Here is a 24331-nt window from a genome sequence, read left to right as displayed (position 1 = left end):
GATCCCATCCTGCCAGGAACTGAAACTCTCCCCTAAAGCAAAATGAAAAAGTCACCATGATGTGCGGAGTCTGAAATTAAATACTCTGATTTGGTTTTGAACCCATAAACTCATCCTTTGCACACATCAATCAGGACTGTGATTCTGACAGACCATTATTCAGGATAAAACTGCTCAGCACATTCAGGTAGGAGCATTTTGTTTAAAGAATTCCTTCAGGAATGCCTGAAGTGGAGAAATACCTGCGGTCTCTGCTAAGTGGTGCGGGACATTGTTCGTGATAGGTCTAAGAGGTTGTGTGTTGGCTATGTTAAGTTATTTCTCAAAGGCTTTTAAAATGAAGGACTGTGTATTAAAGAAATGTCTATGGAACTTGTTCAATGACAAAAGCCACATCTGTAAGGCAGAAGTGTGCCTTCATCCCAACAAAGGCTGTCAGAAAGGGTAGCAGCACTTAGGAATTATGTCACGGTCAATTGGAAGCTTCTGAAATACTGTGTGAGGAGATTGGGTGGTAAAAAAGAAAAACTGCCAAATGGCAGACAGGGAAATTTAAGGTGAAGGGAAGGTGTGCAACGCAGAGTGCGAGTGTGAGCCAGTGCTTTTTTTCTGAATAGAAAGACTGCAGTTAAACAAAATTAGGAAACATCACTTGTCTGAGCCAGAATGTGAGACGGCTGTAAGAAGAAATCTTTTCAAAATGCTTAAAAACCACAAGGGAATGTAAATCCAACTTGAGATTTACAAGCTCAGAGACACTGGTTCGGGCTCATATTTTTGTGAATATCTCTGTACATATTTTCATGGTGTCCCATGCGTTTTTCCCCTTTTTTGGAATAGTAGCACTGATTCCTGCATTAAGCAGAACAGATTTTAAAGAATCTTGCAGTGAATGAGAAGCTATAAAAGTTTACTTGTTGCCACAGAGTTTGTAGTTACTAGGAATGAGTCCACATGAGAAGTTGTTCTCTGGCTTAAGTGTATGGGAATTTTCCAGAAATGTAGATTAATAGTTTTTCTTTAGTTCAGTATTGACCATACTGAAGATCAGTCTATGCCCATACACGATCGCCGCTGTTCTGAGAAAAAGTTCTTTAACAATAAAAGAAATGTTTCTGCAGGAGGGAGCGCTGTGTTGGCTTGTGGGGAGTTAGAGGACAACCTTAAGTCCCAGCCCTTTCCCATCCCTGTGATGCATTGTGTGCAATTAGCGGGAGTGATGAAGAGACTGGAGGCAGAATCCTCCCGAGCAGAGTGTAAGGTGAAATGGTCTCTGTGTACTTATTGAATCTAATAATTTACATCTCATTGAATCCAATCAAGTTAGCAGTTTATCACATTAAGATTGCATTAAGTCGGCTGTCTCCAGCTAGGCTGAATTACTGCTGGAAGGGACCCTATAGCTCCGTGCTTGAGGCTTTTCTGTCCCCCAGGTAAAGGGTCCAACTTGGCTGGGACGCCGTACGGTGCAGAGCCTTTGCAGTAGCCAGCCTACCCGACCCAGCTCCAGGTTGTGTTTGCTAGTGATGGCAGAAAGCTGCGGACCATCGAAAAGAGACAGCTCCACACTTGCCTTATTGATCAAGTCCGGTAATGTGGCTTTACGACAGTCGGCTCTTGTTAGCTGGGTCTGTAGGTGGATGACAGCCATAGTACTTGTATAATGCCACTTTTTCTTCACATATGGAAAATATAAAGTGATACATTTGTTACTGGAATATTTTGAAATTCAACACCTTAAGCTGGTCAATGGTAATCGGAAGAAAAAACAAAGTGTCCAGTTTAGTATTGATCAAGATGTGGCCTAGTGCTCACAGAAACCTACAGCAGGAGTGAGGGACAGGGTTAATCGTAATGCTGACAGCTGGAAATTATAAAATGAGGTTATAATATCCCCCAAATATTTTCATAACTAACATAAAAACAAACAAACAAACACAAAGGAAGACTATAGTTATGAGGCAGCTAGTTCCTCTGTACAGCTTACAGGTGTAAAGAGAAGTGTTTCCATTGGAAGTAGGCTTTTAAATAGCTTTTTCTCTTGGATTGCAGCTGCTCATTGCCCAACAGCATTAAGCCTGTAGGGCTGTTTCCCTGTTCCCTCTCAGCTCAGCCATCTTCCCACTGCTTTGCAGCCCACTCGCTTTCTCCTCAACACTGCAGAGAAGGGGTTTTTATATTTTTTTAAACAGCTTGTGGGCAATTGATCTAAGATTACTAGTATCCTGCAAATTGCTTGGCATTATTTAAACATCAGATTGAGATTTTTTGCCCTAGGCCTTGGGCCAAATAAATGTGGTTTTGCTGGAAAATGCGTTTATAATCCTAATGTGAACATGAGCTGAGGAGAGGGGAAGGCCTTCATCTCCCTGCCCGTATCTCATTACAGCTCACCCCAGTGCAGTGGCTTGGGAGTCATCAAGAAAGACGGCTCAATTTCTATCAAATACTTGGTGTAATTTTTTTGGGGCTTGCGGTAGCCTAGGTGTGTTTTGGACTAGGCTGGGTAAAATAGGATTACACAGAGGCTGAAAAAAAATCCCGGTGTTCCTTAAATGATAATTCTAGGATTATTGGAAAGGCACTGAAATATATACTATAGTTTCGGAAAGGAATGCAGACTTTTAGTTAATTCCTTCTTTCACTGCTGGAACTATTGAATGTCAGTGGAGTTTCCTCTTCATGATGTCCTGGTCATGACTGCATTGAGCCCCGTGTGAGTATTTATGCAGCTTGTATCCGGCCACGTTTTCTAGAGCTCTCTGGACAGCCTGACTGCTTTGCAGGTCCTGCAGTCCTGAAATTAGCTTGATTTTTTTTTTTTTCAACTGTCGTCTTACTTGTAATCATGTATCATGTAATGCTTTCAGTCCTTGTGAAGACCTTTCAGATTTCCAGGAGGGCTCACACCTCTTTTAATGCAGCCAGACTTTGGTGCAGAACCGGGGCTGCAGGGACATGCGCATACTGCAGCTCGGCTGCTTAAATAAAGGTGACTTTGAGCTAGCTCAGTGCTCTGGTAATTGTGAGGTTGGGGAGCTCCAAAGGAAAACTGTAAGGGACCAGGTTATATCTGGCCATGAAACCTTTATTTTCCTAGCCATCGTTTCCATATTTCTGGGGCAGGGGCCTGACTAACACTTCCAGCTGATTTTATGTAAGAAATCATCAAGTAGCTGTATTAGTCTTGCTGTTTTTAAGTCTGACTTTTACCATCACAAAATAGATCAAATGCACTAACGAGTGGAGTCACCGTGTTTACGATTTGGCCAATGAGCAGCTGGGCAGGAAAGACTTTAAGAAGTCATCACGTTGGTAATGATGATTTTTCTCTGCTGTTTTTGCTTTTTCACTGGGGTTATACAACAATGAACACAATTAATTTAGTGGCTGTATTCCAAATCATCTACATGTTACTCACAGGGAAGCAATACGAAATGCTCAGAAGTGTCATTGCAGTCAGTTCTCTTGGTGAGCAGTTTAAAATGGCTGTTGCATTTGGACTAGATGGAAAATCCAATTTCCCAGGCTGGGAGAATACTTTATTTTTTAAAATCAGGCATGTTTATTAAACTCATAAAAGTTAATGGAAACAACAAAAAGCCAATAGATCCGGGGAAGCAATAAGAAGGTTTCTCACCTCAGTAAAACCACCCTTTGCCTGGGATGGTATTCTCTGGTCGTTTCTGCAGGGAGCCAGCCTCCTGGCACCAGAAGGAGGGAGTGGAGGCAGCAGCAGGACCTGCAGGTGTCCATCAGGACACAATGACCCTGGAAAACCTCTCACAAGACAAGACGTGAGCAGCTGCTTGCCCTCTGAGTTGGACATTGCAGTGACAGCAAGGAGCTGAGGTGCCGAGGGGTGAGAGCGAGCTGCTCGCCTGCATTTGGATAAGCAGCCTCTCCCAGGAGATCCCGGAGTCATCTCCTAGTGAGACAGGTCTGCTGGAGCACCTTCCCGAACCCAGGCTTTCACTTGTCTGTGCTCTCAGTTGAATTTCTGCAGCCTTGAAGGGAGCAGAATGAGGCCAGTGTGTCCCCCCTGGGAGGTCTGCTCTCCTGGCAAGGCAGCAAAGAGGCAGGGAGATGCAGGGATCCGGCCCCACTTCTTTAGGGCTGGATCTGCGGAAATGCTGCCTAGTGTTACCTTTGCTGTAGTCCCTAGCTAAGGATAGGATTAGCTCAAATACAGAGAGCAAAGTATTAGCTTGTTTCCGAGATGAAATTGTATTTTATCCAAGCAGATGCTGTGATCCTGCTGAAGCATTGCCTTCAAGAAAGATCAGCAAGTACAATTCCCACTTATTTTTGAACACGCGGTAGAGATAACAGCTTGCTGGCTATTTACTCCACTCTGCTTTCTTTTAAGTTTTTCTTTCTAGTAGCCTTTACTCACCACAAACTTGGCAAATGCCCCAGAAAACAAAACACGCGGATTAGCTCTCGTGTAGTATTGGCAATGGCAGCGGGAAGGCTCAAACAACCAGAGCAGAGCCTGGTTAAGTTACAGAAACAAACACTGCCATAAAGCAGGGTGAGGGCTCTCATATTTCTCCAAAGAGCAGACATTAGTTTGAATTACAAGGAGGAAGCCCATCTTCTCTTAGGCATGTAGAGAAGACACCATTAACCATTTGGGTCACGAGAAGCTGGCAAGGGAAGAGATGTATTTTAGCATTGTGTTAGAGCTGGGGATGATTAACAGATTCCTCGGAAACAGCTGGCTGAGGTTCGGGTCAGAGCATCCTTCAAGCAAGAGGCCAGCTGTGACCCCGTTTCTCCGAGTGGCTGTGCTGGCTGCCAGGTGCCCGAGACGAGCGAGGAGCCGCTGCTGGCTGCCAGGCAGGCCGGCCGCGAGCTGCCGTGGGGGCCCCAGTTGTTAGGAGAAAGCCTGGCTTTATTCCTTTTCAATTAACGTCATCACGTATAAATCTGCTGTGGGACTCCAGTGAGAAAGAAAACTGACGTGCACCGCTCCAGTGCAATAAATCTTTGGGCTCTGGCTGTGGGAATGCCAAATCCGCTCGTCAGCTTGTTGTTGTTGAGCCCATCAATTGTGCAGTGCTTGGTGCTGAAGTCTAAACACCATTGTTTTGTGCAGGGCCCAAGCTCTCTGGGGCAAAGGAAAAAAATCCTTGAAGTGTGAAGCTTGTGTTTTGCTTTCTTGCTCATCCTCGGTCTTCTATAACCAAACACATTCCCATGATCATGTTAGGACCCTGAAATTCACACAGGGCACGTGTGTGCAGAAATCCCGCTACGGGTAGCTCAGGAGACTTGTACCAACAGCAGCGATCCCCCTGGCGTGGCCACGTCACCCCAAGGACTGGCACCAGTCATGCAGGAGCCCCAGCACTGTGCCTCCTGGGGCAGCGCTTTTGGCAGCGACACAGGGATGCAATCAGACAGCTTCCCAGCCCAAATGATTCATTGCTACCCCGATGGCTTTGCACCAGCAGTCCTGGTTTGGGGGCGAATGCAGGTGGAAGTGACTCAGGTCTCTGCTGTTGGTGTGTTTCTGTAGGACACAGGTATTTCTGTAGGCACAGGGTACTTCTGTAGGACCCAGGGTATTTCTGTATTTTCTGCGTGCTCGTGGCTGGGGCTCCCGGTATGCCCAGGCTGTAGGTGAGGGCACTCGGAGTGCAGCCACCCATAGACCAAGGTGCAGCTCATAGTGGTGAAGTCTCTCAGCCCTGGGTTCAAAGAGATCCCCTACTCCGAAGCTTCCTGGTATTTGAGAAGATGGACGTGATCTTCCCTTAAATAAATCAAGTTGTTTTGCCGGAGCCCTAGGTGTTTTGTCCGGTTGGTGTCAGGTTTAATCCAGCACAGCAGACTGGCTGAAGCATTTGCAAAGGCCGTGTAGTTCCTAGTGATGGACCATTTGGGGCTTCTTCTCATTACAAGCTTTTTTATCGTTATTCTTAAAGTAGAAGCCTGCCACCAATAATGTACGTAGTGTCTGGCGTGAGCTAACTAATGGTCCTCTGGCAGGTGGCTGCTTTGCTGCTCACGGTACTTTGTGCCTGAATATTCTAGTGGGATGGGAACTGTGTGATGTTAACTGTAGTAATGATGGGCTACCTGTACAAGCCTATGTATACGTCCCAGAAAACTGCTCCCATCGGTACTCATTTGTTCTTTTAGTACCGTATATAGGCTATAGTAACGCTACAATTTAGTATTAGAAAAATCAAGGGGAAATGCAAAAAAAATTCAAAGACGTAAAATTGCATATAAATCATATTATTCCGTTTTTCAGAACCACCTTTATTTCTTGAAAGGAAGGTGAGGGACTGTGAGATTTGAAACTTGCCTTCTGAGCAGTCGTTATAATTATTTATATTACATCATGACAGCAGTCCCGCTCAGGGATGCTGTCTTTATGGTGGCTGTACAGTGGCATGAAGGATGATGTACTGCTGCAGGAGAGCTGTGACAATGTATTACAGTACTTGGAGAGCTCGAGAAGTGAATTGGGTTTTGGGAAGCTTGTGAAAATGCTGTAGAAGGGAAAAGACCCAGGTGAAAAATGTTTTAAAAGCAAGGATTTTTTTAGCATTTCTTTACTGGCTATTTAGAATTTTTTAAAATCTGTTGATTACTCAAAATTTCAGCCAACCCCATGGCTGAGCAAGCAACTCCAAAATGTTCAATGCAATTTGTCATTCAAAAGATGGATCTTCAACCTTTACTTCTCCATTAACTATTACAGGGAAAAGGAAAAAAAAAAAAAAATAAAAGCAAAAAAAACCCTTTAGATTCTCTCTCAAAATTTCACAATATTTGAGCAGCTGCAGGGTAAGAGATTTGCCGAAATCATCCATTGTATCCATTGGTATTTCTGTATGAATACCAGTAGGTTTCAGCAAAGATTTTTTATATGTAAAAAGGAAAAGTTACATGATTTTTGAGTGAGGGTATAGGATTTTAACATAGAGGTTTACCTTTTGTACCTGCCTTATAATTCACACTGTTTAATTTTGTGTGTCGGTGAGACACGAAGCACACAACATTAATGATAAAGCTCATAGCTTCTCTGAGAGCAGGAGAGTTTCAGAGTTTCTCTGATATGCACACAGCCCATCTGCAGCGCAACTGAGTAGCACGTAGTGTTGGTTGTGTCTTCCTTGTCCCATCTATCAGGAAATCCCACCCATAGCCCTTCTTTTTCCTTTTACATGGTCCAAAGTAAACGTGATTGAACAATTCATACGGAGTGTTTGCACTCTGAATTGAATCTGCTCAGGCTTGTGATATGCAAGCGATGCAAGGTCAAGTTCATAAACTTTCTGGAACTTGCTGCTACTTTCTGCATGTATTTAGACCACTTAATCTGGAATCAGACATTAAAAGCTAAATGCTTCAGAAGCTACCACCACTAAGTAATGTATCAGAAGGCTGGATGTGTTAATGGTCTTGCTGCATTACGATAAAACTGCACCAACACAGAATTTTCCAATTTTTGTTTAATTACCCAAGTCACTTTTTAATAAATGAGGATGTTGTTTCCCTTCTTGTAAAGATGCCTATTTGCATAAAGCTCCTTTTAATTCCAGGAAACCTGTCAAACCTTCTTTCTTGCTTGAATTCTGGGTGTCACTTTTTATCACTGTCAAGATGATGGAATTTAAATTGGTGATTAAAAAAGACACCCTTAAGGATCTCATTTGCTTTTAAGAATCCTGCAAAATACAAGTGGTTCAGTTCTGACCTGCCAGTTAAGACAAAGTTGTTACAGTTTCTGGAGATGTGAGAGACACCACTAATCAGAATAATGCATCGTGGCCCCGCGTGATTTACATTTAGGTTTCCTTTGCCTTCATATGCACCCAGTGGGGTTCTTCTGAGCTGGATGCAGATTGGTTTGGGAAGGTATTTAGGTTAGCAGCAAGAGATTGGAAAGGTAGGGATTTCTAGGACAAAGCTCTGTGTCTTGTAAAGGCTTGGTTTGCTCTCTGAAGGAAGATGTCACATCCCTGGCCACTGCCACTACAGAGGTGGATTTAGCTCCTTGGAAATGCTCTGGAACCAGGCTTGCTTTAAGGTACTCAGCAGGCACAAAAGACGGAGTAGACACCATTTGGGTCACATTTTGTTTCCAGTCTTATTTTTTCATCTTTTCAGTTGCAATTTATTCTTAGCTATTGTAATAATTCCATACTTAGTAAGCACCTAGATAACCACATACAAACATAAAGAAATAAAAATAAAATATTGGTGCAATCTGGACATGCTGTGCTCTTATAGAAATAAACCATTTATACTATTTATATTACTGTGTATGACAACAGAAATTATAGATCAGGTAATTATACTGGGTGACTGTGGGAAATAATAGGGTAAAGTTAACCAAACCAAACTGGTGGTAGAGCATTGGCTTTAGATGGTGTGAACTGTGAACTGAAGGGAAAGATTCGGGTTTTGCTGATGCCAGTTAGGCAAATAATATCTGTTGCCTGGTCTGCATCTAATCCTAGCTGGTGATGAGAGCCTATGGAGTGAATGCTACCTGGGATAGCAGCTTTAAGGAGGGGGGTTGGTCCAGGAATTTTAGTTCAACATCCTCCAGATTTCTGGAAAATCTCAAAAAGGCATGGTAGTTTTACATTTTCTTGTAGACATTTCACTAACAATTCTGCATGGATTTTTGTTTTTATTTTTTTTAACTGTGGGTATGATCTTTTAAAAACAGTGAAACAGTGAAATGCATTTTGGCAATAGCTTAATTAAAACTTTCTTGTATTTGGTTGGCCCATTAGTAATTTTTAAATGGAGGTGAGCTTCAGAGGCTTGCCAAGACAGCACATTACTGATTCTTCCTCCTTGTCCTTAAATGACCATGTCTCCCAAATGCCTGAGAGAGAAGGCTGGAGCTGTGGTGTGCCAGTAAAACCTGGCCTCTGGCAGCCAAAGGTGAAAAGCATTCTCAGAGGGTGCAGTGGTTTCACTGGTAATTCTTTGCCACTGAATGTTCTTGGCTACATCAAAGCATCTCCAGCGCAGATTTCAACTGCAGCAACAAAAGCGTGGTCTGATGGCTCCTGAAAGCTGAAGCCTTCTGTTGACTTCATTGTGCTTTGAGTTTCTCTGGAGGAAACATCACCTACAGCCATCCAGCCCAAACCACGGGGGTGCAGAGCACTGGGATCCCTGGTACCCGTGTGGGAAGGCTCCATGCAGTGTGAAGGAGCTCTTTGGCAGCCCCAGCAGCTGGAGCAAACCATTGCACCTCAGCCTCCAGTACAACGCTTGCCCTACTTTGTGCTTCATGCTGAAAAACAGCATTTGGTAATGGATAACAATGATCTTGTCTGCCAGCTGCAGGGAGCTGGGGAGCCTGAAACAGTGAAGCTCTTCAAAGTGGTAATGCAGGCACTCGTTAAATGCTGCTGTCAGGGTTTTGTCCTTCTGCTGGACCTTTGTCCAGAATCACTCCCTTGTCCATTTCTTCCCGATGCACTATTTCATTGTGATGCCTCCTGCATGAGACAGAAGTGCAATAATGTTTAATTGTTTAATCATTGATGAGATATGGCTAAATCAGACATGAATTCAGTTATGTAATTGAATATAATATTTTGAGATTGAAGTGAGAATGGAGCTGGTTGAAAGCTCAGCCTGCAGCGGACACATCTCCTCATCCCGGGCTGCTGGGAACTGGCTGGAGGAGAGGTGGAGCTCCCCAGTGGCACATCCTGACTCCTCTTACTAACACAAAGCTCAATTTTGCCTCCGTTCCTGGGAGATTCGGAGGCGGCACTGCAAGTCAAACAGGTAAACACGGTGGTCATGGCGTGCTGTTTGGACAGAAAGTAAAATAAAGCCTGGGCTCTGGAGTAAGTGGATGTGAGCTTAGCTGCAGTTGCTCGCCTTTGGGTTGTGACACTTACAGAGCAAATCAATAATGCCTGGTGTGGGATGATCCCCTAGTGCAGACACAAATAAGTAACCTGGTGGCATCTTAAATGAACAAAAGGAATCTGCATAGATCAGCATAACAATGTAGGCATAGATTTACATTAATTTATTAATTTAATTCATAAGAGCCTCCTGTATCCTGGTCCCAATTTTTATTGGCTCTTGCATACGCTGATATTCTGGAGTTTGCTTTTCTCCAAAGGAAAAATTATAAAAGACGAACCTGCAGGTATTGTCATTGTTTATAGCTTTCATACATCTTTGCAAAGCAAAACTGGTTATTAGAAAGCCTAGCTACAGAGCTACATTACCCGCAGCATGTAAGATGCTTTTCCAACCTGTGGTAAATACACAGAGCAGCCACAGCACAGCTGTTCTCTGACATTAATGAACTAACCCAAAGCTACGAGTCTGGTCACTCCAAAGTCCCGTATAGGTAGTCTTTTGGTAGACTATAGGTAGTCTTTTGAAATAATTGAGTTATTACTGAGACTTTTTTTTTTTTTTTTTTTTTTCTGGAGCATTTTATTCAGCAGATTTACAACCATAAGTAACCGCAGTGAGCTGCTGCATCAGCTGGTGCAGCTCAGGACAGCTCCACTAATATCACGGAAATAGCTCCTCTAGAAGAGATGCCCCCTTGTCTGTAGGAATTCGTTCTTGCTGCAGACCTAAGTGTGAGGTAATGGTCATCATCTACAGCAAAAGTCCTCTGTAGTTGGTAGCTTAGCACTGACCTAATAACAGAAATTCTTGTAGGCATCTTAATGTGTCTATATGTTGATATATTCACTTTTTCAGTTGTATGGGTAGTTTTGGTTGGATGCTAAATATTATTTCAGGAGATAAAGAGAGAAACTGTATTACCAATTCAGCCTGTAAATATGGACCTGTTCTTCTTCTGCTAGGTAGGAACAGAGTCTAATTTTAATCTGCAAACCTATCTGGATGGAAAACCCCAAGGCTCAGAGATGTGAACTGTGATGATTTGCTGGATTAAGGTAGCACAAGAGGCTGAATTCAAGATCACTTTGTGTTATACAACAAAAGAGGCTGTGGTTTGGGGGTTAAATGTATCTGTAGCTCTCAAGTACAGTCGTATATAGAACATTATGAAAAAAAATGAGAATCATGTAGAAAGAACTATTAGATACATGTTGTGGGGTGGGGCTAACAGGGTGGCAGTCCACCCCCGTGGTGCATAGCACTTTGAAGCACATTGTGTGTGGTGTTACAGTGAGGGCTGCAGTGGGCTGTCCCGATCAGATCACAGCAGTACTGGAGCTGTGCCTCCTCCCCATCAGTAACAATTATGAAGACCTTTGCAAATTTGAACTCACTTGTCCTTGCATCACCCCTGAAGAAATATTATATCCATTTTACAAATGGGAAGCCAAAGCGCAGAGAAACTGGATGACTGTCTCTAGCCTCATCCTCAATCAATGTGTATCAAATTAACTTAATGTTCATCCAAGTGCTCAGATTTGTCTAGAAGAAAGTGTGATCATCACCAGATAATGTCATTCACTTGTCATTATGGTCAAAATGACTAGACAGCATAAAGATGTGTTGCTGCTTGTCCTGAGAGCCAAGTCACTCAAGCTGTTTGTTCCAATGGTAAAGTTTCACCCTACAAGTGATCAGGTTGCAATCAGGTTCAGCTCCCCAACTTTCAGCTGAGGACATCTGCTAGATCTGTTTCCCCCCATTAGGTGCAATTAACATAGTTTAATACGAGTACAATACGGCTGTCTTTTGGATGATGAATGCTATTTGCTGTAAACAGCATGCAGGCTCCCCAGTTCTTAGATCCAGGATGGCAGAAAGATAAGGAAATGCGGTCACTCCCGGAAGGTCACCCCTGGTGAGTGCATGGCTGTGCCTGCTGGGACAAGGATTAGTGTGTGTCCTAATAAAGGGAATGATGAAATGAGAAGAAAAACTCATTTTCAAATCAGAGATTCTGGCTACAAAGCAATTATTCTACATGCTTATAGAAAAGTAACTCCCTACAGGCTATGATTTTTGCAGGGCTTTGGACCTCAGAGGCACTGCATGCTTCCATGGCTCTGTGCTTATAAAGAAAATATATATCAGCTAATCTCATTCTGTGACTTACAGCACATGGACCGTAGCACCACAGACACACCAAAAATACTGCACTGAGAGTGCAAATGGCTGCCTTCAACACCGACAAACTGCCTGCCTTTAGAAATGTGTGAATGGGAAGTGGTGTCCTGGTATTATCCTCCACAGACTTTCCCAAAGACATTTTGAGAAGTGGATGTCAAGACTCTTGACCATCAAGATCCAGGTATGTATTTGAGTTAGACTAGTTTGCATTTAGAGACTGACTGAAGTTTGTGGAGCTGTGTGTTATACTGTATGTTCTGCCTATAGATTTGTTACTAGGCTCTCTTTATAATAGCAGTCATGGTATTTGCGCATTATGCCAAACAGAGAATAGGCAAATTGCTTCTTTAGTAGTCAAAGGGTTTCGTTCCTCTGCAAGGGTTAGCTCTGACTAAGCTGTGTTTTGTAGTTGAGCTCATACCTGAAAAAGGGTGAGTTTAGGTGAGAAAAACAAGTACAACAAAGGATTTATGAGTGTCTAAAAAACTGACACTGCATGGGGGAGAGAAAAATTCAGCCAGAAGCTCCTAGGAAGCAGACTGAAATCGAGTCACCAGTGTCTGGGTTGCTGGATTTCTGCTGACAAGGCAGGCATTCACTTAGGCTTGCTACAACAGTCATGATCTGTTCTGGGTTGTTTCCACTACCGCATTTAAACCAGGATTATTATTTTTTTAATCTGCTTTAAGTCCTTTAAAGTATCCCATGTCATGGTTCCAAATCAGAAAATATGGAGGAGGACAAGCCCATCCTGACACATCTGTGTAGCTGAGACCAGGATAGCAAAAATCACAGATAAAGGCAAATTAAAAGATTAAAGATGGGAAAGGTGTTGTTATCCTTGAACTATAGACTATGGATGCCTTTTTTAGAGAGTATTTTAGGACTTGTTCTAGCTGAGGGCTCTGTTCATGGATTTCTGTGTGCATTGCCATTTATTCATAGAGCCATGGGCTTGATACTCCCCTTTGTTGTCATCAAGACATGCCCTACGGTATATTTGTGATCCCACTGAAATCAGTGGAAGGCAGTCTGACTTATTCACCTCTCTCCTGATGAGTCATTTTCCTCTGACCTCCGGTAAGGCCCCCTTCTCAGTTCTACCCCACAACTGACACCTGAACTCACTGGTCAGGTTAAGTGCAGGTGCAGAAGTCTGTGCCTTCTCACCGCTTGTGTTATGTTTCCCTGCAATTAGATTCTCCCCTAGGTGAATGTTGGGGAGAGAGGTCTCGGTTTACCATGTTCAGGAGGATTTTATATTCTCAGGATAAACCCTGGATATGATGAAAAGTTTGGAGAATAGCGAATGGACTGTGCAGCAATCCTCATTTGTGGAATTTGTCTTTCATTAACTTTACCACCTGAGTGTTACCTCCACTACTGAACGTCTGAAGCCAAGTTCAGTGTAGTTCTCCGTCACCTGAACTCAGTTCCCTTTCTAGTCTACTGCTGGATTGTTTGCTTTTCCTCCAGTAAACAGCATAAACAGCACCGAGTAATAGTATGCACAGGCATGCAGATAGATGACTTTGCTGCTCTGGTGTAAGATGGATGAGTGGGCTGTGTTTACACTCTTGCTCTCGCTGGGTTTTGGATGGCTGTGAAACTGCAGCACACGGGGAGCATCACTCCAGTGCTTAAAGCTGTCCTCTGGGAGGCCATGTGATATCGCAGCTATTTCCTGGCTCTTCAGCGGGGACTATGTAGTGCTCTGTATTTTGGACCCAAAGGACTGCTTCTGTGTGTATTCTGAGAGTATGAATGAGATTCCAGTCTACAAAGTGAGTTTGTATATGTACCAAAGGAGTTGGTCTCTCCTGAGAAAAGCCCTAGTGATGAGCAGAGGGGGGAATTAACTTCACCGTCAGCCTCCTCCTGGGTAGGAGCATTTTGTACAGCTCTTCTCTGATACCAGCCTAGTATATATGACATGCACGAGGAGGCTATGCCTCTGAGATCAGAGAGTCTTTAACTCTGGGATTCCTCATCAAGGGCAGAATAAATAAAGATCAATACTAAGATGTGAAGTACAAGATTTGGCAGCCATCATAAATACCACAAACGCTCACTAACATGGAAATGAAACCCAGTGAAACAGGGAGCAGTATATACATGTACCATCAAATAAACGAAAGGCAGTGCATTTCAACAAAGAGTGTTGATCCGATATCTGATTGTATTTATTTTGCCAAATCATGTTTCAAGAACACAAACAAAGCAAAGACAGAATAGCTGACGAATTTTCAAATGGAATAAGGAGCCCTGCAGATGTCTTGTAATTGCTATTATGTATTCAGCTTGAGTTTCTCTGCATTGAGACATATGTATAAAGATCTGAAAGGGCTGCAGTAACATCTGGATGCTGTTTTGACGGCCTAATGGGTTGGTAAATAATGTTTTTGAAAGTGAGGAATGATGCTCTGCATATCTTTTTTTCTGTGATTCCACTCTCACAGTAGTTTCCAAAGAGCGCTAAAACAAAGATACCTGATTAATGATCCATCCAGACTCTTGTAGCAGATTTGCAGTGGGGTTCTCAAGGGTAGAATTCATTAGTAAGTAATATTTGTTCTATACAGTTCCTAAACTAAAGTCTCATTGACCTGGCAGAATCATAAATCCCGAGCAGGAATACTGCCACGCTTCAAAGAGATTTTGTAGCCTTGATGATGCTTCACTAGCTACAAGGCAGATTTTCAAAGCTAGAAAAACCTGAGAAGCAAATAAGTGGAAGCATTCACTTTATGTAAAGCTAATGAGAAGATGACAAGATCATCCATCATTAGCCCAGTGTGTGGAAATACACAGTGGGAATTCCAATGGGTACCTATCCTGACTTCCATGGCAGTGCTCAAGTGGTGTAAGCCAGTAATTTTGGTATAAACCAGTCTTTTCAGCTGGAGTTGTACCAGTTTACAGCAGATGAGAGCTGGGTCCTATACTTCAGCAGACATTAAAGGTCAGATCTTGCATGTAGAAATATAAAATATGGAGCACTACTGTGATGCACTGAGTGATCTTCAGCCCTTAATCTACTTAATCAAACAGAAATAATAGAAGTTTTGGCTAATTCTAACACCTTCACTGTTCCTTTATTGGGGAAAGTGTTGACTTTCTCAGAGATCCCTGTACTAGTGAATTTTTACCAATATGACAAAAGGGGAGAACAAATGACTGTGAGTTTGTTATTTGCATATATTTTCCTATCATACAACATGAAGTTAATCCCAGCTATTCATATAAAGGTATGTTCTCATCCTCAAATACTTCACTGCTTCATTTTATTAGCATTCTGCTGAGACACATTTCCTATGTAATCCAGGACTGCTTTATAGTTACTGACAGTGAAAGGGGTTTTTTTTTTTTTTTTTTTTTTTAATAGATACAAGAACCATAATCTATTTAGAAAGCAGTGAGTTAAATTGAGTCTTGAATAAAGGAAACTCCACAGGCTCCAGTTAATTTCATTCCATATATATTTTCTTCTATTCATTATACCACTGCAATACAAAGGGTAGTGTTCCTTTCTCTTAGCTATAAGATAGACTTTGACTGATATAATTCTTCCCTGTACTACCTCAAACTCCTACTGAGAGCCAAGAATCACAGTTGAGATTCTCCAAATGGAGCTTTGAAGAGATTTTTTTTCACACACAATTTTTATTTATGCTCCTCAAAGATTCTGATGGCGTGGCAAAAGGAAGGGCAGCTCTTTCAGGTACTGCAAAGTGTGGGCATAGCCAGTGCAGTGAACATTAAACTTCTTTGGTCTATGGAGAGAGCTGTGCCGGTAGTATTCAGAGGGAGCTTTGGCCTCATACAAGGCAAATCTACAAAAATCTTCCTAACTGATAGAGCTGTGAGTAAACTATTAAAGGGACGGGGGCAGAGAGGTGGTGGAAACCCTCCCAGAATGAATGAACAGGCTGCTTTTGAACCAGAGAGTGCCACATGGCATGCTTTTACCAATTCATACATATCCTATCCTAAAGGAGGTATTGAAATATTTCTAAACATGGGTATTGAGACTGCGTATTCTGATTCAAATGCAGAAGCAAATACAATCAGTGGAAACTCAAGGCATACATCATTAGGGAGCCAATCAGGTAGATTTTATGCAAACACAATTAGGGCTTGCATGACTCAGTAGTTGGTGCTCTTGCTATCTCCTTCCCACATTTATTCAGAACCCACTTTTAGTGCAGCTGAGCATATAACGGATACTGAGGCATGCAAACATTGACTTTGTTTGTATAAAGTCACTTTTTGGCAAATTAGCTTCACAAGCTCTGATTATGCATTGGTAGTGTTGATACGTACAGTCAGACTCAACCTGAAATACAGAAACAGACAGTGCATCTTGAATTGAAAGATTGCTGAGAGAGATGACATTGTTATAGGTGAGCGTGGGGATGTTTCATTAAGAAGCCTTAGATCTTGCTGAAGTTATAACACACTGATGTAACCCTCTGAAACTGCTAGTAATGAATGATTTCTAGGATCAGTTTCAGGACTATAGCCTGTTAGTGAAAGAGGAACTTACTTGGCATGTATCCTTGCAGCAGTTAAGAGCTGAGACTTTCTGGAAAGGCAAATGGAAAGTTTTCTCCAAGTTGTCTTCAGATATAATACATACATAAAGTACTCGACTTTAAGGTTTGGTAAGTGGCTCTAGGTTTGAGAGCAGGCTGAGGCTTGAACTATATGGCAGGGAAGCTCTGGGGTATAGATAGACATCCATTCCCTCCTTTGAGATATCTATGTAATAACTGTAGCAGTAGTGGATATCCAGGAGCATTTTGGAGCAAGGATCATAGCAGTCTCAGCAAGGTTTCTCTGGGTTAACACAACCCTTGCTGAATTATAAAAATGTGCTTAAAGCTGAAGATGTTACAGGAGGAGTCAACGGATCGGGACGCAGGATCTGCATGTTCTTGTGAAGTATCTTGCAAACTGTTTCACAGGGCATAGGTGAGACTGCCTGAAGCCTGGTGTAACCTCTCGTTGGGCTGGTAATGAGGGTGCTTTTGCTGCTCTGAGCACAAAAGCTTTAAACCTTCAAGTGGGAACTTTCAGCGAGGGATGATGTAAATATACTGCACTAGATATAAATTAGGTTTTAAGACTTTAAAATATTCTACCCTTATTTAACTTATGCTTTGAAATATGGTTTTCCCTGTGTGGGAAAACTGTGTGTATCTAGTGAGCATTCATTGAAACTCAGTTAACTTTTGCATTTATTTTTTTCCAGAGTATCATTGGTATAGTGTGATATTATTTCTACAAAGTGTGCTTGGGCTTAGTGTTTCTCCATTTCCAAGCTCAGTTTTATGTTCAATAGCAGGGAAACTGCATCAAATGTATTTACAACCCATATAATGAGAGTCTTAAAATTGTAATGATTCAAGAAGCTAAGTGACATAATATGTGATGAACAAACTAATGCAGCTAGAATAGTTAAAACTCTAGAGCACTAGGTATTCATAGAGAGACACAGGGATCATGTTTGAGGTGAAGCGTTCATTTTTGCTGACATTTAGATGGCAAGATGAGAAGCAATGATAAGATAACAAAAAGGACTTTTTACAGTTTGTTTCTCTAACCCTAGATTAAGGTCAAAGAGATCTTGGCTTCTTGGCAGTGACAATGGTGAGACCAGGTGAAATATCTTTCTAACACTGCCAAAATCAGTGCTGGCTATGGCAGGTAAGGTGTGCAGTGAAGGGAGAGATGAGCAGTACACACTGGGTCAATTCCAAACAGGGCATGAGGATGTGTCCCAGGCAGTAGTAGCTGTGTCCCACAAGCTGGACGTAGTGTCAAGACTACAGCAGCGTTTACTGCAAACTACAGACTTAGCAGACGGAGACAGTAAGCTGGAGCACTTTGGTCACGTGTAAAGTCATTATGAGCTGCCAGTGCGTCCAGCCTAGGACAGCTGGCATGATTCTCAGTTGCATCAATTAAAATATTTTTGGTGATGATGGGAAGAGTTTGTACCGTAGTGTAAGATATTGGCAAGGTATCGTAAGGAATAATCAAAAATACAGTAAAAGCTACAAACAAGATCAAGCTTAAAAACATCAATGTTTTAAATAAACGAAGGAAGTGTCAAGTCTGTTGGGCACTCATACATCAAGGACAAGGTCGGTTCGTAGCCAGTGGGGCTCTGTCCAAACCACACTTCTCATTTATTATAGAACATTTCTCAGATTCAGTGAATTAGCCTCTAATTAGAGGTCACCCTTCTATAAACTAAACATACTTAGGAAAAAAAATGGCAACTTACACCAAGTCATCTTGAAAAGACAAACTTGGGGGAAAAATAAATGTTTTCCTATGTGCAGGAAATATTACAACAATTTATCTTTTCATGACATGGTGAACCTCTCAGAAGGATGTAAAGCAAGGAAAAATAATGGGGATGCCAGATATTAAGTTTAGAATTGTAGCACTTCATTTATTAGATGACAGAAATCAAAATGTTCCAAAATGTCTATTTTGTCTGGAGGCAAATGACTTAAAACAATCTCTGTAATGGTTTATTGCACTGGTAAACACTTTGGGAAGCTTTGTATGGAGAGTTTTATAAGGAAATTAGTTAAATTAAATTTTGCATAAAGAACTCATCATTTAATGACTCTCTGGAGAGCCTACACACTGTGGAATTTTAATAAATATGAAAAATAGACTTTTAAAATTCTACTTAGCACTCAGGGCCTGATTATTACCTTGCTGCCAAGAAAAAGCTGTGAAAATGGGAGACGTGCCTTTTCAAGAAAACAGAATAGGCTGTAGAATCCACTTTTGCTAGGCATATATTACCAGGGAGTAACAAAGGATGACTGCGCCTGTACACCACTTCCACAGATCTCTTACTGTTTATGTAAGACATCTGCATGCACTGTTCATGCCTGTCAGTTTAGGATTGTTTATAACCACTTGTCTGCATCTTTAAGAGCACAAAGCTGCATTGTCAAATTATGGATTTGCTTGCATATGGAAATCTGTTTGCATGGGAAATCCCCGGTTTTGCATGTATGTATGCCAATGCACATGGGTGTGAGTAGCAGGTATTTTAAGTAAAGTTTTTAGACACTTCATCTATCAGGTCAAAACGAAGCAATGTGGCCACAAGATCTCACATCCTGAACAACACAAGCTGTAAAACCTCATTTACTAGGCAGGGAAATATTTTTCTGTGCTGCTTAAGAGAGCTCAGTTTGCATATTGTGCATTCCTAATGGTACAGTTGCACAGGCACAGATCGGGCCAAAGGGCTTGAACTGTGGCACGTCCCCACTCCTTTGAGCACCAGGACCATTAACAGCCTCGAGTCAAGAAAATACTAGAGCCAAATTCTGGTTCACAGGCCTGATAATCAGCTGGAACAGATGCAGTGAAAATAGTATTAGAAAATCATTTTAAATCAAGAGCTATGAAAGAAAACTATTTACATGCAATTGTATGAATGCTTACAGTAAAAAGATGAGGATAAGGAGAAGCCAACCCAAACTATCGGAATGGTATAATATCCAATTACCGCACTTCAGGGCAATGGCATCATGCACGTTATTTAAACAGAGTAAAGGCATTAAGCTGTATTCAGAGCTGTAATGGCAGCCTCCCAGTTTCAAACATATTGGGCCCTGTCTTCCGCAAGTGTAAATCAGCCTTGCTGTGGTGTTGTCAATGGGGCTGCACTCATTTGTGGCTGCCAAGGATCTGTCTCATTAGGTTCATCTGACACGCCGTGCTGGAAACCCGTGCCTTTTGCAAGCTCTACAGTTTTTGCTGCCAAAAACTTTTCAACCTTGAGAGAGAGAAAGAAATATGTGACAAAACAATTGCACTTTGGGATAAAGCTTCTCCAAAAAAATCTGGTTTTCTCTGTCCGGTTGCCAAATGCTTCCTCTCATGTAAGCAATTGAAAAGTCTCATTTGAGCAACTTCTCATGAATAGCATAACTGTTGCAAAGAATGTATAGCCTGAGAGCCCATCTTAAGTATTTAAAGCAAGCTTTGCTCAGGCCCAAGGGAATAGCTGCCGACCTCTCACAGGCTAATCCTGGCCAACCATGAGGTTGTCAATAAGTCCAGCAGCCACTTGGAAAATGAACTTCTCTCCTTTCTCTTCCTGCAAACATCCTCCACACCTGAACTCTCAAACAAGCTACAAGGCTGGTCACCTGCTCATTCCCTTTCTGTGGGCAGTCACTGGGCACTTGTAAGAACAAAGAGTCACTAAGAGTTTTATAAGTAACAAAGTAATGATATTTATTCATAATGGAACAGAAATGTGCCTGAGAAGTAGTGCTATCCTCATTTAATGATCAAGATTTGAAGTTATCAGACCAAGATCTGGCAGGAACCATGGGGTAAGTTCAGAGTAACACTATGTTTTCATCTCCTCAGGAAACCATATTCTTCTGTTACCTCCAGCCTAACTCAGCCAGCCATCATGACGATGAAATAATCAGAGGCAAATGCAGGAGGACAACTTGCTTGGGCAAGGAGCTCTGCTAGAAACTTGCTAGAGTCACTGAAAAATAAGAAGGGAAATACAAGATAAGAGTAGGTATAATATAGGTATAATATAGTCCAGGAGTAACAAATATGTTATTGAAGAGTAATGCCTCATGCACTTTGGAAGAAAGAGGTAAATAAAAACATATTATCCCAATGGTGGCATCTCATTTAGTGAAAGAAAAAAGTCAGTTGGTGCTCCTCTGTGCTCCTGGGACAAGCCTGGGGAGATGTCCCCCAGAGGGAGCGGTGTGGGTGCAGCAGAGCTTGAGCCTGATTGTGAGGAGAGTGGGCATTGATAGGACTCAGTGCTCTGCAAAAAACAGTGTCTGTGGAAATATAACATACTGCTCAAAATTTAGAATGGAAGATAGTTGATATTTTACCTTGCCTCTTATAACTGTAGTAAAAAGTACATTTCAACTATTTTTATCATCTGACATACAGGATTTTTATGCACTAAAGGCTCTGTTATTGTAACATTTATATAGCTGGAGAAGTCCTAATTTATCCCTATTGATTTTAACTTGCTTTTACACGTGGGCAGGCAGCTTCAAATATCAATATTTTTACATTTTGACAGATCTGCTGCAAATGGATTGTTTTACCTATCAATCCTTTACTTTTGAGTAGCAACAAAATATGATGCAGAAAGGAAGGGCGGTCAGCATAAAACCTACCCCACCTTACTTGAGATTGTTTCCAGTAAGCCTCGTTGAACATACATGATATGTGCCTCTGGGTTTGTCTTTAAGGCCTCACTCAAAACAATGGCGTTGTGGGACATCTTGTACGTCAAATGGGGTAATTTAACAATAACTCTAGGGAGAACCTTTCCAAGCGTATTAAATTTTAAAAGTATATATGATTGCTGGCATCCTTGTTTTACAAGCAGAGAACAAAAAGGACTGGCAAGGTGCTAGGGAGGCCACATAGCAGATCAGTGAATTTTCTCCAAGTGGGTGTGCAGCTTCTGCCTCCAGCACCATTTACTGGAGCACATCCAAGTGGGAAAGAAACTGTCTGCCTGCACAGGACCAGAATTCCTCCCTCCAGACTGTGCTCTTGCACAGGACACTTGCAGACAGTCTCTACAAGTTCTGCTTCGTTGCTTCCCTGAAAGCTGTGGGATTTTGCCATTGACTTCAACTGCTGCAATGACAGCTCCAAAATATTTTTAAATTATACGTATATAAATATTTAAATAGGCTGCTTTCACCAAAACTTCCCTTAGGCAACATTAACTTTTGTGACCAGCACTTAGCAGGTCATCTGGGGTCCCACTGACGTTGGCAGGGATTAAGCAGGTCTTAATTTTAATAACGAGAAGCTGTCAGACAATTTCTCATGCTGTTTATTCACGAATGTAAATTCTTTTAACAGCCATTTCAGGCTCTGAAGGACACCTGTTGTTGTTTAATTTCTTCCAGCAAATGCATTTATTATGATTATGCAGTGCTCAGAGGCAGGAGCACCTCCCTGCCCTTTGCAGGCAGCCCAGGAGGACAGGACCTCAGCTAAATGCAGTTATATCTGTCCAGGAGGCACGTGTCTCGGAGTGCTGTGTGCCTGTCCCCTCAGGACAGGTTCTCTGGCCTCTTTAGGGAGAAGTAGCCGTGATCACTGACTTCAGCTGAAAATTGGCCTTTAGCTCACAGCGTTCCTTGGATGATTTCTGCTGAGCCTGCTCCTGCATCCCACCCGAGTGAGGCCAGGGGTGGGGAGGCTCTTGCTGCCGTCATGAAGGTGCTTTCAACTGGCCCCGTTCCCCTCTGCCTTGCAAAAAAAAAGCTGAGCAGGGGCAAATTCTGTTCAAAGCAAGGGACAGGGTGTCCCCCTTGATGACACAGTAGAGCAGGAAACTGTTCTCCTAATGAAGAGTTAATATCAGGTAAACTTCCTCAGGTAATCTGCCCTGCCTTTTTACCCACTGGCTGGGTTGTTGCAGGGTGCACGCCAGGACCGCACAAAGGCAGAAGCTGTCTTTCATGCCGAATGAATGCTGATGGCACATAATGCTTATTGCTACATCCATGCTGTGTCTGATAGCATCACGCTAGATAGTTGCGCTTACTTCTCCATTATTCCTTATCCTTAACCAGCAGGAAGAGGAGTGTTCAAGAACGAAATACAGAGTAGTGCAAAGTAAGGTACAGGCTTGTTATAAGGGGAGAGTGAATCAAAAGCATAAAATGAGGTCTGGAGCCCTGCAAAATGAGGCTCTGAAATACACATTGCTATTATTTAATGATGGTATTAATCCAGCCAGCCAGTTCATTGCTTCCTGCTCTTACCCTACTGTGCAAGCCATCATCCATCTATTGTGCCGAGGCAGTTGCTTTGGAAAAGTTTCTCCATCTGACAGAGAAAACAAGAAAAACAGCTGGGGACTGCTCTGTTGTTTCTAAACGCCAGGAATTCAGGATCTTGCTCTGTAACTGTAGAGGATGAGATCCTGGCACCCTTCCTCCCAGAGTCGCTGGAGATAGCACTGGTTACAAAGTCCCTGGGCTGTTAAAACACGTGTTTTGACTTCTGAGATGTTCTCTGTGGTAGTTACAGTGTCTGCTAATATAGATCCCAATTTCTTTTGAGATTACAGGACAGTGCCTTGATTTCTTGTTTGAGGGGGTGTCCCAGCCCATATTTCAGTGCTGCAGTCACACAGGTCTTGCTTTGACAAACAGGAATGGGGAGAACTTTCCCAATTTCTAGAGCATCCATTTCTGCAAGTCCAGTTAGAGGCTGGGGACACCCTCAGACACGAGGTATGTGTGAAAATCCTACTTCTGGATTTTTTCATCTGAGCCACAGAAATATTTCTGTTGCCAAATGTTGTGCTTTGTTGTTGTGCTTTGTCATTTCTCCTTATCAGTAGCTGACATGAGCTGGGTATCAACTGCCTTGCTGATTTAGGGGATGGAGATCATTTGTCTAATGGTATAGTATTACTCTCTTGGTAGTTACTAATATTAGCTATATATAAAATGATAACAAGACAGTGATAGGACAGCTTTAGTGTGAATTATTTATACATGAAAAACTACTGCAGATTTTGCTTATATCCTATCTCATTGCTATTTTGTAGGATTTCCTGGACCCTCTTGAAGTCTGTGAGCAGTCCTACAGTGTCACATCAAGCTGTGGAGTGCCACACTGCTGACATCATGCTATACATCACATGAAAAATCAAAACTGATCAGGGTGTGAGCAATTCAGTGCTGAACTATGAAATCAGGAGTTAAAATCTAGAGGCAGCTTTTCTAGAGGTAAGAGAATGGCTTAAAAGCACTTCTGGGTTTATTTCTCACTCCAAGGACAGGATTCCACTCACATTCATGCCCTTTTTGTTTTTAGATGCGAGATTGAATCAAGCCAAAGAGATCTTGTTTTGCTGAGATGTTAAGCAATTTTTTTTTATTTTTTAAATAAAAGGACTTAGCTAAGTAATTCTGCCCATTTCATTGGAAAATACTCTGTACTGCTCTTGCTGACCCCTCTGAACAAGGCAACATTATCAACAGCATGCAGAAAAGTCCCTGACAGAAAGCACACATTCAGAGTATCTTTAATAGAGTACAAATAAGGGGGTGGGACTGAACTTTGGGGTGCTCTTGCAGTCATGCCATCTACTCCTCTGAAAGTGCATGCCCTTCCGCCTGCTTCTAGGGAAACACCAAATTGCATTATCAACTGCTCTGAATGCACATAGCTGGTGCAGAGATTAGAGCAACTGACAGCATCA

General features: G+C 42.2%; 1 protein-coding gene across 1 annotated transcript in view; it reads left to right on the top strand.

The window, feature by feature from the left end:
* The window catches only part of LOC311445039 (acyl-coenzyme A synthetase ACSM4, mitochondrial-like), a 184677-nt gene that overhangs the window by 77878 nt on the left and 82468 nt on the right, over positions 1 to 24331 (top strand). Inside the window, exons 4-5 of the mRNA XM_084536670.1 lie at positions 12046 to 12238; positions 23675 to 23855. The gene's annotated coding sequence lies outside the window, so the exon portion shown is untranslated. The remainder of the gene's footprint in view (positions 1 to 12045; positions 12239 to 23674; positions 23856 to 24331) is intronic.

This window comes from Aythya ferina, assembly GCF_964211825.1.
Source record: "Aythya ferina genome assembly, chromosome: 15".
NCBI classification, from domain to species: domain Eukaryota; kingdom Metazoa; phylum Chordata; class Aves; order Anseriformes; family Anatidae; genus Aythya; species Aythya ferina.
Note: the sequence above shows the minus strand (reverse complement) of the source record. Positions and strands in the feature narration are given on the sequence as shown.